At 41.1% G+C, this 13,772-nt stretch overlaps 1 protein-coding gene and 2 long non-coding RNA genes across 6 annotated transcripts in view; 1 reads left to right on the top strand and 2 right to left on the bottom strand.

Moving 5' to 3' along the window:
* LOC115645751 overlaps window positions 1-13,772 on the bottom strand; it is a 952,243-nt gene that overhangs the window by 615,074 nt on the left and 323,397 nt on the right. The gene's annotated exons all lie outside the window — the stretch shown is intronic.
* On the bottom strand, window positions 5,536-13,752 carry LOC115645752. Its single transcript, XR_003998814.1, has 3 exons — window positions 13,690-13,752; window positions 10,053-10,290; window positions 5,536-6,258 (listed from the first exon to the last, which is right to left on the bottom strand). It is a non-coding gene; the product is annotated as an uncharacterized LOC115645752 (long non-coding RNA).
* Window positions 13,387-13,772, top strand: part of GSDME (gasdermin E) — a 35,208-nt gene continuing 34,822 nt past the window's right edge. The window contains exon 1 of one of the 3 annotated variants that reach the window (XM_030550802.1): window positions 13,387-13,463. The gene's annotated coding sequence lies outside the window, so the exon portion shown is untranslated. Of the gene's footprint in view, window positions 13,464-13,573; window positions 13,761-13,772 lie in introns of those variants that run through there. The other 2 variants (XM_030550805.1, XM_030550804.1) reach the window with 2 other exon arrangements.

The raw sequence follows: 13,772 nt of genomic DNA, 5'->3' as shown, positions 1-13,772 counted from the left end.
ACTGCCTCTAAGTATAAGAATACATTTTGACAGTCGAGATGTGCTAGCCCTGTATAGTAGCTTTTTGCAAATGTTAATTTTTTAATACAATTGTTTTAAGTTTCCCATCTTGCAAATGCTTATGTCCATGCTTAATTTGACACACATGACTTAGTTCCATTGTGTTATATATATGCACAAGAATTTTTAGGACCAGGGCCTAAGTCTGTAAATCAGGTCAAGTAGAAAGCCTGGATGCTCTAATATATCACTGTGTGTGTACACTTTTGATTCCCGCCCCCCACCGCGTTATCAGTAACACCCATCTTTATTTGTTTCTGAGGAAAACTATTTCCTAATGTGTCAGATTCTCAAATTATATAAATCAGCATAGCTACATTGAACTCAATGCAGCTATGCTGATTTACATCTGAGGATTTGGCCCCTAGAATTTACTGATGCAACTTTTCTACAGTTTTTGGAAAAACAAAAAACAGTGAATTCTTGGAACAGAAGAACTTGTACATACAGTAATTTACACCAGTGGAAGTTCTGGTCTGTATTTCCTTAGACGTCAACAGTGATTTGACTTCTTGTAACTTGGTGAGACACATTCCTTTCTCTTATTAAACTTTATTTGAAATGCTTCCTATAATTCCATTTTAACTTCTGTTGCCCCAAGGCCAATGATAGTAATCAGAAAATAATGATATTTGCATAATAAACAATACTTTTCTTTTACCAAAAATTGAGTTAGCTGTATCACCAAACATATTACTGGAATATTTAAAAAAGGCATGAAAAGATTTTATCTTAAGCAAAAGACTGCACTAGAAACTAGTCTAAAAAGAAGTATTACAATAGGTGGCTTGAAACGTATTTTTCTCTGTTTTTTGTCAGAACATTGCTGCAATGTCTGGAATTTTGGAAAGATTACATGGATTTATCACTAGATGCGATCCTGTCTAACAGCTGAAAGAGAGAAATGATTTACCATTGCGAAATGGTGCTAGACACAAAAGTAAACAGTCGTTATTAAACTGAAGATGGAGTGAAGTCAAGAGATCATCCCTCTTGTATTCAATGTATGCTACTTACCCATTAGTCAAAGAAGCAAATCTTCTGGAAGCAGCTAAAGACACAGAATTGTTAAACAGCTTTGAAAAAGACTGCATTTTCTTAAAGATTTTAAAATACTGAGCTTTATCCTGCAATCTTTATTCAGGCAACCCTCCCCTCCCCCACAGATTCCAATGGGAACTTTGGCCAAGTAAGGACAATCTGAGGAGGCCAATTACAAGTGTAATTTATTCTAAATGAAAATAAAATGATATAGTTATTTGACTTAGTACTATATATACTAAAACATGGAAAACCCACTCCCTTCTCTGTCCGAAACTGCTACCTAGCCTTCTTTCAGAAAATAAACAAAATCCAGACTTTTATGTCTGCCAGACTAAATGTTGGGGCAGGGAGGACAAAATGAAGTTAGCAGAAGATGGATGCTCATTGCCTAGTTATCCACTGCAGTGCTTGTCCAAAAACAGTTGACTGCTTCAGTGTGTTTAATCTATAGAAACTCTGGCTCAAACAAAACCATCTTGTTTGCCCTGTTGTACAGTGAGGGTCTTTTGTTCAGGGACACTTGAAAGGTGTTCAACTGTCTTTATTCAGAAAATAATGTAAACCTCCCGTGAAAGGGTGCTGACCAGAAAGACTGCAGAATCAGACCCCTGCCACGCCAGCCCCATTTAGGTGAATAAAGTGGAGCTGGCTGGAAAGAACCTGCCCTAATTGGGGAATGAGAGCCAGCTGCCAGCCCAATTAGCCCAGGACTATACAAGAGGCTGGGAAGAGGGAAGGTGGAGTGGAGTGGGAGCAGCCTGCCCACCTGCCTGCCCTGGGGTTTGGACACCAGGGACCTAGAGCTGTGCACACTGTATGGTGAGAAGACAGACTTGTAAATAAAAGCACCCGTGATTTCAGAACCCAAGGGTCTCTGAGTGACTTTATCTGAGCCTAGCAGAGCCAGGTGTGCTTTGTTACATCTCCTTCCAACTAAATTTGCAGCTGGTAAAAGAGGCCCTGACAGTAATTAGTCAATTTTGCACAGCTCTTTGAATATATAAAGTACTCCAGAAATGCTATGTTATTACTTTTCATTAATACTGGGCTGACAAGGGCACACACAAATGCCAGCGCCTACCCATGACTTTGAAATTACAGGGAAAAAAGCATGTATAAAATTCATGGAAATTAAGTACCAGGACTTCCTGCCCACATAAAGAGCACAAGGGAGTACTCACTGTGCCCGGACCAGTTAATCATTTTTTCCTGTTAGCGTAACATTGGCTAGCAGGACATAACTCATCTTCCCTCTTGATCAAAGGCTGCATGACTTATGTCCTGATGCACAGCCAGTAATTCCTGGAGGGCTGCGGCTCAGCCTCATCAGGCCAGGCTTAGACCTGTCCCATAGAAAGTAGTATGTTTCCAACTGCTGCAAAGTGAAAAGGCCACAGCCACCCATAAGAAAGCCATCAATGGAAGCTACTTGCATCATCTTCCTCAGCAGCTGCTCATCTGCTTACCTTCCAACCTAACACTCCATTCAGCTCTGCAGAAAGCTCAAAAGGAGAGAAGAGCTGGAGTGTTTGTTGGAACCCTGTGACTGAATGCCCAGTTGACATTGTAAACTCTTTGAAGAGGAACCTTCTCTTTGCTCTAGGCTTGTATAGAGTCTAGTACAATGGGGCTCTGGTTTCTAGGTACTACTGCAATATAAATAGGCTAGGCAGAATTAGATTTTTTTTTAAATTGTTTTAAAGCACATTCTTATCAATTTAAATTTTCACAGTTGTGCAAAATGCTGGGTTTTAAGGATTTTTTTTATTTAAATTTTCACAGTACCAGGAAATTAGGGGGAGAAGGGGTATGATCAGACTATGAGAGGAGTCAAACAATTATTTAATGACAGTAAAGTAAAAACTGTATAATTATTAAAACCCAAACTGTCAACATCATGTGAAAATATACAAAGTAAATAGACTTGCATCAGACTCTAATAAGTGCTCAGGAAGCATTTTTCTTACTTTGCTTATCTATCTATAAATTCCAATTAGCAATTGCAATATTTTTTCCTGGTTTCTGTGTGTAGCGTAAAATTGACATTACTGACATTTACCAATAAAGATGTTATCTTTTCAAACCTAAATATAAATAGTAATAATTATCTGGAATTGGGCAGTTTTGGCCATTTCCAATATTCCACTGACACACTGAGGTGGCTATTAAATCTCTCCCCATCTGCTTCCTCACATGTAGCCCCTTTGGTTTCCAGTTTAGCCCATGTATTTTGTCACCATACCTGGTTTCTGATTTCCCACGCAACTGGCAACCCTTGTAATTTTCAGCAATATGCCTCCAGTGTTGCTAGCTCTTCTGATGTTATGGCAAGTCTCACAATATTTGGTGTATGAAGCCACAGCTCCTGGAATCATGTAATTATGCAAGCATCTCAGCTTCATATAAAAGGAAACAATGAGTTACTGTTGAGAAGAAAAGCTTGAAAACTTGACCCAAGTGCACCCTAAAGTCTCAGAACCAGATTATATTTACTTCAAATACATTTTGTAGGATGATGCTTAATTTTCAAACATTTGAGATTAAATCTGCGTCCTGTATCTCCATGCTGCAAACATTATCAGCTTACGAATTTCTACACTTCTGACACTAGGTGTCATCAGAGCCCATGCCAATTCTGCAGTGACAAGGAAAAATTGCTTGTGGTCTGTGTAGAAAAGAGATGGAAGAAGATGAGAGCAAGAGAGAGGATTTTATTGAAGAAAGTGGGAGGAGAAAATAACACAAAGAGAGAAAACGGGGAAGGGAAAGGGAGAGAAGAGAATAGAGCTTTTCATACAGAATGTTTTGCTGATAGAAAATGCCAATTTTATCACAATTAAAATGTTCCAAAAGAACGTGTCAATTTTGATGAAATGCAAGTGGAACCCTACCTGGCCTCCTGCCAAACTCCACAGCAGCTCACCTGGTGGGGATCCTGGAGTTCCAGGCTCCCTGCTCGTCAGCAGCCTAGAAATGTTTTTAAATTAAATTTTCAAATTCTCTTTCTCTGGGAAATTTCAGAATTTTGGTTTCTGTTGTTTCGGAATGAAATGTTGGCATTTCCCATAGAATGGGAATTCCGGTTTTCAGCCAGCTCTAGAAGAGAAATTACACTGAACATAAAATGACAATGAGAAAGTTAGAAGGAAGGAAGAGGGACAGCAGGATCCCAGAAATAATAAATGAAGGGACAGAAAAAGGAAAGCAAAAAAGGGAGACACAGTATGTTAGGTTTCTAAAACTGGCTCCCCACACCAGTATAATACATACACAAATGGGTCTGGTAAATTGTGAGCAGCAGTAGTCAAGTGTTGTGGGCTGTTTGGAAAATATTGCCCAAACTCCATGTGCCCACCAATAGGGGACTTAGCTTGGTTGTGGTGTGTGTGCAAGAAAGAAAGAGTGTCATATGAACTAGATCAACTCTGGAGCATTTTACCAGGTTGGTGAGAAGTGGAGTCTTTATTTCAGTCATGGTCCAGTCTGTACGAGCTTCTCAACAGCAGCCAGAGCTCCACTCCTGCCGATCAATTAACTTCATCTGCTTTTCCAGTTTCAAAGGCTCATCCCCAAACACCACACTGAGGCTAACCTCTTCTCCCTAGTTCTTCTGCCCACTGGCCTTTAGCTTTAAATCTGCCCCTGGTGCCACATAATTGACATAGTCAACAGAATCAGTACAAATGGCACCAAATGTATTAGCTCTTTGGATTAGTAACATAAATGTTATAACAGAATAATGATGTAATAACCTACGCTGTGTTATTAGAATCACATTATTAATCAATTATAGTGCAGGAGCACCTAAAAGGCCACAACCCTGTTGTGCCCCACTGTGCTAGATGCTATACAAATACATAATCGTTAACAGTCACTGCACCAAAGAACGTAGCATCCCAAAGATTTATTGGTGTAGATATAGAAAGATGAATGGCCTGATAGTCAGACATGCTGAGCACGCACAACTCCACCTGGAGTTAACAGCTTGGATTCTCAGCACTTTTGGAAATCAAGCCCTGATATTTCTTATTCTAGTATAGTCTGTTCTTTACTTCATAAACTATGTGAAGGCAAAAAGAACAGGAGTACTTGTGGCACCTTAGAGACTAAAAAATTTATTTGAGCATAAGCTTTTGTGGGCTAAAACCCACTTCGTCAGATGCCTGCAGTGGAAAATACAGTAGGAAGATATATATACACAGCGGACATGAAAAAATGGATGTTGCTTACTTAGTATGGCAACACCCATTTTTTCATGTCCTCTGTGTATATATATCTTCCTACTGTATTTTCCATTGCAGGCATCCGATGAAGTGGGCTGTAGCCCACAAAAGCTTATGATCAAATAAATTTGTTAGTCTCTAAGGTGCCACAAGTACTCCTGTTCTTTTTGCTGATACAGACTAACATGGCTACCACTCTGAAATAAGTGAAGGCAATTTCCTAAATGTGTAAGACAGAAGCTTATCATTTTTAGAGATACTGTCAAGAAGTTTGGTTCCAAATTTTAATTTATATTTGCAAAAATCCTTATCTTCTGGTGTGGAATATTGAAATACTTTTTGGATTTTTTTTAAGTTTATGTAGGACCTACATATAATGTTTTGTGCTCTTATCTGTGGTCTTCATAGCTATTCCTTTTGCTTTATTTATGCTAAAATCCTAATATTCAATATCTTGAACAATGCAGCAGTCAGATGGTCCTTAATAAAACATTAAAAAGACCAGATGGTTCTTAATAAAGTATTATTGAAGCAACCTTGGAAGTAGGCAAGTAACATTATCCATACCTAACCCTTAATTTACCACTCTTACATAGGAAATAAAGAGGACATTTCTATGTTTTAAAATTAGTCCATATTTTATGGTTTTAGTATCACTTAGCTACTGACAGATTGAGTTTATCAGACTTATTATTAGATATATTCTCCATTATATTATATGATAGGCATAGCTGGATGATTCCTAAAGCAACCAGCAACCAAAACACTATGCCACTAAGAAGGAATCAATGTCTTCTTTCTGCCATATTTGATCAATCTCCTTCTTCAATCTTCTGATCTAAGAACCATCATATTTTTAGGTCTTCAAGGGTAGATCTTTAAAAATGTCTGGCAATCTCAAAATCCCATCTCTGATCCTCTCCAGCCTTTCCTTGAGGAAGAGGAAAAAAAGTTTTAGCAATGACATATAGGAGTCCAACAATATAATGTACTTCTCAGCTATAACTAAATATGGTAACTTCTTTCCCAAAGCCAAGTTCAACATCCCAGACACAAGTGGTGAATTCTGCATTACATTTAAATCAACTAACAAAGCTATACTGAATAACATCTGTCTGTTTGTCTATCTAGGCTCCTTTATGTCCCTCATCACCTAGTATCCAAGTGCCTTCTCCTTGAAAAGATCTGTAAACAATTATCTTTCCCTTCTCCTCGTCCTGTAAGGGTAGCTAATAAGCACATAAGCAAATTTGTCAAAATAGTTCCGAAATGTCTTCTGCCTCTAACCTTCTTCATTGGCCTTTTAACCACGGTGTCTGTTAGACATACTCTGAGCAGTTTTAGTAACATGGTGTTTGTTAAACACACTGCTGGCTGCTGGTGCTTTGGTAGAGCTGTCAATATTGCTAGCACCAATAGCAATGGTGGGAAATTTTTTCAAAAAAAATCTTAGATTCTTCCTAGTAAACAAAAACAAGCAATGTTTGGGGGATTGTTTGTTTTTTAAGGAAAAACTATTCAGATATTTTGCAAATGAAATGAAATGCAAGGGGCCAAATGCAAGGGGCACCCAATTGCTCACTTCTTTGTTGGTTATCTTTAAACAGGAAATTTGCTCCACAAAACAGTCATAAATTCTAAATAAAAACCAAAAAGGTCCCCCCATCTTTCTTCTTCATCCTACTTCCCGGAAGGAATCTAAACCAGTGGAGCCTTCTCCAGCCAATTTGATGGTTGAGAGGCCTGAAATGGAACCACAGAGAGCTGTGCAAGATTTCTTACAGTCTTACTAGAAAGAAATCATGCAGCATATATATATATTAATTTTTTCTCTAATAGGCACAGATGCAGATGGTAAAACCTCTAAATGACAATTAATAGGACTTTTATTCAGTACATATTAATACATGCACATAATTAAAGGATTGAAGAGAAGTACAAATTAGGTCATAGATCAACAGTACTGACTATTTTCTGTCTAAGAAATTTCCCTTTGCAGCTAATTATGCTTACATAAATGATTGAAAAATAAATCACTGTCATACTACTATATAAAATAAAAATATAAGCTGTAGCATTAAGCAGTGCAAGGAAGTAATCTTTCTACAATACTGACACCTGCTGGCTTTTAAATCTTATTTACTCTCTTACCATAGTTCAGACACAATGTGAGAGGATTCTCACACCAAGGCATTTGAGGAACATCTTAACACTTGGATTTTTTACTTCATACTTCTCTGCCCTCATGTTGTATGGGTCACTATTTACAGGTGAAGTGTATTTTCCGTTGGTGAAATGTAGTGATATATCTTTTTCAGTTCTTGATCAACTTACATCATTTTGTCTGCTTTTTGTTTGTTTGTTTGTTTTTTGTTTTTCATTTAGGTGATGTAACCAATTGGGTTACATCTCTGTCCTGTGCTGAATGTTGTTCTGTCCTGCGTCACACTGGCCACATGTTTACAGTTTTCGTCTGGTTCAGCTAGTAGTGCCTTTCTTTCATGCAGTTCTATACAATGGACTTCATGTTTCAGCTGTTGGTGTCCAGCATCATCAAGACGTTCAGAATGTGGCAAAGAGATTCTTACACACGCTCTCTGATAGACTGTATTTCCTAAGCGCTTTGGCCTCTGTGTTGGCTTCTCATTCACCAGTGAAGTAATTTCAGAAGAATGACCACCCTGGGTCAGACTAATGATCCATCTAGCCCAGTATCTTGTTTTCCGATAGTGGCCAGTGCCAAGTGCTTCAGAGGGTATGAACAGAACAGGGCATTTATTGAATGATCCATCCCCGGTCATCCAGCCCCCGATTCTGGCACTCAGAGGCTTAGGAACACCCAAAGCAGGGGTTGCATCCCTGACCATCTTGGCTAATAGCCCTTGGTGGACCTATTCCTCATGAACTTGTCCAATTTTTTTTTTAGACCATTTATACTTTTGGCCTTCACAACATCCGCTGGCAATGAGTTCCACAGGTTGACTGTGCATTGTGTGAAGAAATATTTCCTTACGTTTGTTTTAAACCTGTTGCCTATTAATTTCATTAGATGTCCCACAGTTCTTGTGTTATGGGAAGGGGTAAATAACACTTCCTTATTTAGTTTCTATATACCATTCATGATTGTATAGAGCTCCATCACATCTCTTTTTAGGCCTCTCTTGTCTCAGCTGAACAATCCCAGTATTATTACTCTCTGTATGAAAGTTGTTCCATATCCCAATCATTTTTGTTATCCTTCTCCATACTTTTTCCAATTCTAATATATTGTTTTTGAGATGAGATGACCAAATTACATGCAGTATTCAAGATGTGGGTATATCATGGATTTCTGTAGTGTCATTATATTTTCTGTCTTATTATCTATCCCTCTGGTAGTGGTTCCTAGCACGTTTAGCTTTTTTGTTTGCTGCTGCACATCAAGAAGATGGTTTCAGAGAACTATCCAGAATGATTCCAAGATCTCTTTCTTCCTTCTATCAGTTTCAACTGCTCTACATGTCTGAACATCACATATTTATATTCTGACTGAAGTACGAGTGATTACTCATCTGCCTCTGGCATCCTTCCATATTCGGTGTTCCAGGGATCAGGTTTGCCACCATCGTAGAATTTGTGAAAATTGATAGAACTGTATGGTCTTGAGCTACCAGAATGATGATATCTAGACCTAAATTATTGTATCTTCCAACCAAAGTGAGTGTATTTCAAAACTGTCAGGACTCCTGCCATGTTGCAGATAGATGACAGCTGGCTGAACTTAAAACACTGGTAAGATGGAAATATCACTAGGGGAGTGAGGAGGATTTCACTTGTTTAGTAGAGCTCCTGACTATCAATAAGAGACACACCACGCTGGCTGACAAGATTTGCAATTTGTGGATACTTTTTTTTTCCTATTGACGTTTCCACGGTGATCCATTTCAGTGACATCTTGGCTGGATTTCTCAAATGAGCTTTACTAGGCACTTCCATGTACAATTACTCAGAGGTTGTAACTGCAAAGAGACCCATCAATGAGAACGGATGACACCTGCCCTATATCTGTGGGTGGCTGGTGGGGGAGATTCTTACTGTCATCCACAAGACTTGGTGATTCTGCAACTGTAGCCTGATCCTGAGAACGGCTGAGCACTTGCAGTGAAGTCAGAGAGAGCTGTGGGTGCTGAGCCTCTCTCAGGATTAGGCTCTAGTTTAAGGGACGGGCTATGGTAGGGCTTTTTGTTTTTTCTGTCTCTGTTTTTATATTATTAGGCCATGTTGCCTTTATAAAAAATTGTCATTAGTTTTTGTTTTGTAACTTTTCACATTTTTTAGTTAGTTACATTTCTGCTCTTTGTTGAGAAGCCTTTAGCCAGCTGGAACCATAGAAAGAAACAAAAAACAAGTATTACTGAGTCATTAAGGGTATTAATGAGGGCTATTAAGGGATGGAATGTCAGATCTAAACCTCACTGAAATGCATAGGAGAAGCTGGGACATTTAGTAGGACAGAATGAAAACCTGGTAATTGGCCTGCCTTTTTTTTTTTTTTTTTTTAAAGAAACCGTTACACCTAACCAGGGGCTGTTCATTAATTTAAGGTCATCTGACTTTGAGCTTCTTTTTGTTCCAAAACCCAATTTTGGGTTTATTAACAGCTAGTGATTTGACATTTTTGTCATTATGGCCAAGATCCTCAAAGGACTTTAGGACTCCTATTGATTTCAATGGGTGCCTAAATACCTGGATCTGGGCCCATTTCACTGCAGTGTAGAACTCCTTCCCCCAGACGCTCAAGGACGATACCTGTTGTGTGGTGTGATTCATGAGAAAAAGGCATCTCTGATTTCTATGCAAAGTTGCACATTCCTTGAAAAAATGACTTCCTTCTGTTTCTGCAGCCAGATTAAAAGCCAAATATACTTCTTCTGAATCAGACCTTTGATGTCTTTAAGAGCAAAGTTAGAAGCCCAGAGCAGACCTACATTCAAAGATAAGTATATGTGTATGGTGTCATATAAATAGTTTCACAGTGTATTTCATAAATCCCCCCTCCTCCTGCTACATTTTATATGGTTTTTTATTTACTTGCATCTTGTTTTATAACCATGTGGCTCCAGATTTGGGGCTAGATTGGGAATTGGACCTAAATTTATGGTAGAAAATTGATTTCTATCTTAATTCTTATGAAAGGTGTTAGTTGGACTGCACTGGAAACTGAACAAGCAAAGTAAGTAGCAAAACAGGCTTCTCCAAGCCATCCTGACAAAACCAGCCTCCAGCACGTTATGGAAGGAAACATCTCAGAATAGGAGGGTAATTCAGTCCCCATGGGTCATTCAGTGCTTGGACTCTGCTAAATATGATAAAAATGCCAATTGTGATGACATCTTTTGAGTTGTAGACAACCTGGAGAACTGGGGCAGACGCAACCAAACTCACTTTATATAGGCACTGAACCTCCAGCAGATTTTTGGTCACTAGTGACATGAGCCAGATTTGAACAGGTGACTTAGACTTTGTCCTCACTGATGAGACAAAGGTGGTGGTTTTTTTTGTCTGTTTGTTTTTACAGCAAGGTAACTAACACGCAATAGTTATCTCGCTGTAAAATCTTCAGTGGAGACAAGGCATTTATAGTGTTTATCAGGAGGTATCTAACTGGGTTAAAAAAGAAAAGTATATTGGGAGGTGGTTAAGGGAGGTCAGTACCATCCACCCTGCCTTTGGCTGACCTTGCTTCATCTATTTCATAATAAAATTAAAGTGCCTTGTCTCCACTGAGGCTTTACAGTGAGCTAGCTCATACACATTAGTTATTATCCCTAAATAAAAACACACCTACAAGTGCCTTGTATCCACTTTGGATTTTACAGTGAGATACTAATTATCTTACTGTAAAAACACCACCTTCGTGTCAGTGAAGCTAAAGCCTTAAAGGCAATTCTAGTCCTCAGAATTATGCAGTACAATACAATTATCTATACTATGTGAATAATGATGTTTACCATCCTTATTAAAAACGTTAAGAGCTATAGACAAAAAGCACTACATAAGCGCAAACATTACATTTTTCTGCATGTGTAATGCCTCATCTTAACATGGTACTTTTTTAATGTGATGGAAGCACTTTTTATGTTAATTTATGTTACAAACACAGTTATATTGTTTCGTGAATGGCAAGGAATGAAAATAATAGGGCTGTCAGGCAATTAAAAAAATTAATTGTGATTAATCGCACTGTTAATAATAGAATACCATTTATTTCATAGCATCGTAGAAGATTAGGGTTGGAAGAGACCTCAGGAGGTCATCTAGTCCAACCCCTGCTCAAAGCAGGACCAACTCCAACTAAATCACCCCAGCCAGGGCTTAGTCAAGCTGAGCCTTAAAAACCTCAAAGGATGGAGATTTCACCAGCTCTGTAGGTAACTCATTCCAGTGCTTCACTATCCTCCTAGTGAAACAGTTTTTCCTAATATCCAATCTAAACATCCTCCACTGCAACTTGAGGCCACTGCTCCTTGTTCTGTCATCCACCATCACTGAGAACAGCTGAACTCCATCCTCTTTGGTAGTTGAAGGCTGCTGTTAAATCCCCCCTCACTCTTCTCTTTTGCAGACTAAATAAGCCCAGTTCCCTCAGCCTCTCCTCATAAGTCATATGCCCTAGCCCTAGCCCCTTGATCATATTCATTGCCCTCTAGGTCTTCACTAAATCAAAACCCACTGCATAGATTGCAGCAGTGTGTATCTCCCCATCGTGAAGACAAACCCCTAACTCAGTGGTCCCCAACCTTTTTGTCTGGTGCCCGCCAGACGAAAGACCGTGGTGACGGTGGAGCACCCGCAGAAATGCCGTCAAATTTCTGTGGCATTTCAGCGGTGACACCTCTCGATGATGTCACTTGGTGGCAAGCGGCATCACCAAGAGGCGTCGTCGCCGAAATGCCGTAGAAATTCAGCAGCATCTCGGTGGATGCTCCACCGCCGGCCAGGACGTGGGCACATTTAGATGCCCCCATGGGCACCATGGCGCCCACAGGCACCGCGTTGGGGACCCTTGCCCTAAGTGCATCTACAATGGGTAGTTAGGTCAATCTAACTTTGTCAAACACGGCATGAAATCTTTCACAGCCTTGAGAATTGTAAGTAGGTTGATGTAATTTTTAGACCAGGCCTTAGGCCCGCTCCTGCAAACACTTCCTCATGTGCTTAACTCTAGGGGTTACTCCAATAATAAAGTTTCACATGAGCATGTTTGCAGGATTGGGGTCTTACTGATCTGCTGGAACTGCTACCTTGGTTCCATTACCCAGGTGGTCATACTAGGGTCACCAATTCTGGTTGGAGGTGTTCCTGGAGGTTTCATCATATGACATAATCTTTAATTCAAAATTAATTTTAATTCCTTGAGACTCCAGGATAATCCTGGAGTTGGGTTGGCAACGCTAGTTCACAGGGTACCTCGTTCTCAGTGCCCCTGCAGACTGTCACCACCCTTGTGGAATTGTTTGTTGCTGAGGCACGTGTCATAGGAAACACTTAGGTTGACCCAATTTTTCACACTTGCTTTGGACAAGGTGTGGGAGGTAATAAGAGCCCATTTAAAAAAAAAACCCAAATATCACGGCTGTCCTTATAAAATCAGGACATTTGGTCACCCCAGAAACACTGCCCCGGGCTGTGGCAGGGGAAGTCGCTGGTTTTGCAGGTTCTGTGCACTCAGACTTTCTCCGGACTCCCAGTGCTTCCCCTGGCCTGCAGAAAGAAACCATGATGGGAAGGACAGTTTCGGCCTCTTCTGCAGCTGACGGTTCCCTTCCAGTTTCAGCTGCTCGCTTTCCCACAACCCCCGGCAAGAAGCTTCCTTGCCCGCCTCTCCCTCCCACGGCGCGTGCTGCCCTGGGTCTCTTCACAGCCCCCGCCGGCAGGGAGCCACCCCCTCCCAGCTGTGTGCGTGCAAGCAGCTGATAATACCCCCACCAAGCCACTCACGCCTTCCCAGCCCCGCTGCCGAGGCCCGGCGAACTCAGCTCACGAGTGAGGCTGTGGTGGGCGGCGCAGGCACCAACCCGCCAATGGGCTAGAGAGCGCGGCGAGCGTCCATCCTCCGCCGGGCAGGCTGCGGCCGGGCGGGCCACGGGCGCGCGGGTGAGTAGGAGCCGAGCGCGCCGCGGTGGCGGCCCCGGTATGCCGGGAAGGCGAAGGGAGCCGCTGCCCCGCGTCCTCCCGAGGGCGCTGCAAAGGCTCCACCCCCCGCGCACTCGCCCTCCCGCTCTCTTCCTTTGTTCGGCAGCGCGTCCCCGGGGCCAGGGGCGGCTGGGCCAAGCCGCGGTCCCCCTCTGGCGCCAGCTGCTTTTAGCGGGGCGTTAGTTACATCGGTGCGACTACGTGTCTGGATGCCCGGAGGGTGATTTCAGACGGGCTGGGTGAGGCTGGCTAACCCTGGTGTGTGTCTCC

Source organism: Gopherus evgoodei, chromosome 2 (genome assembly GCF_007399415.2).
Source record: "Gopherus evgoodei ecotype Sinaloan lineage chromosome 2, rGopEvg1_v1.p, whole genome shotgun sequence".
Lineage (NCBI taxonomy): Eukaryota > Metazoa > Chordata > Testudines > Testudinidae > Gopherus > Gopherus evgoodei.
The sequence above is the reverse complement of the archived record's forward strand: the minus strand, read 5'-3'. Positions and strand labels throughout refer to the sequence as shown.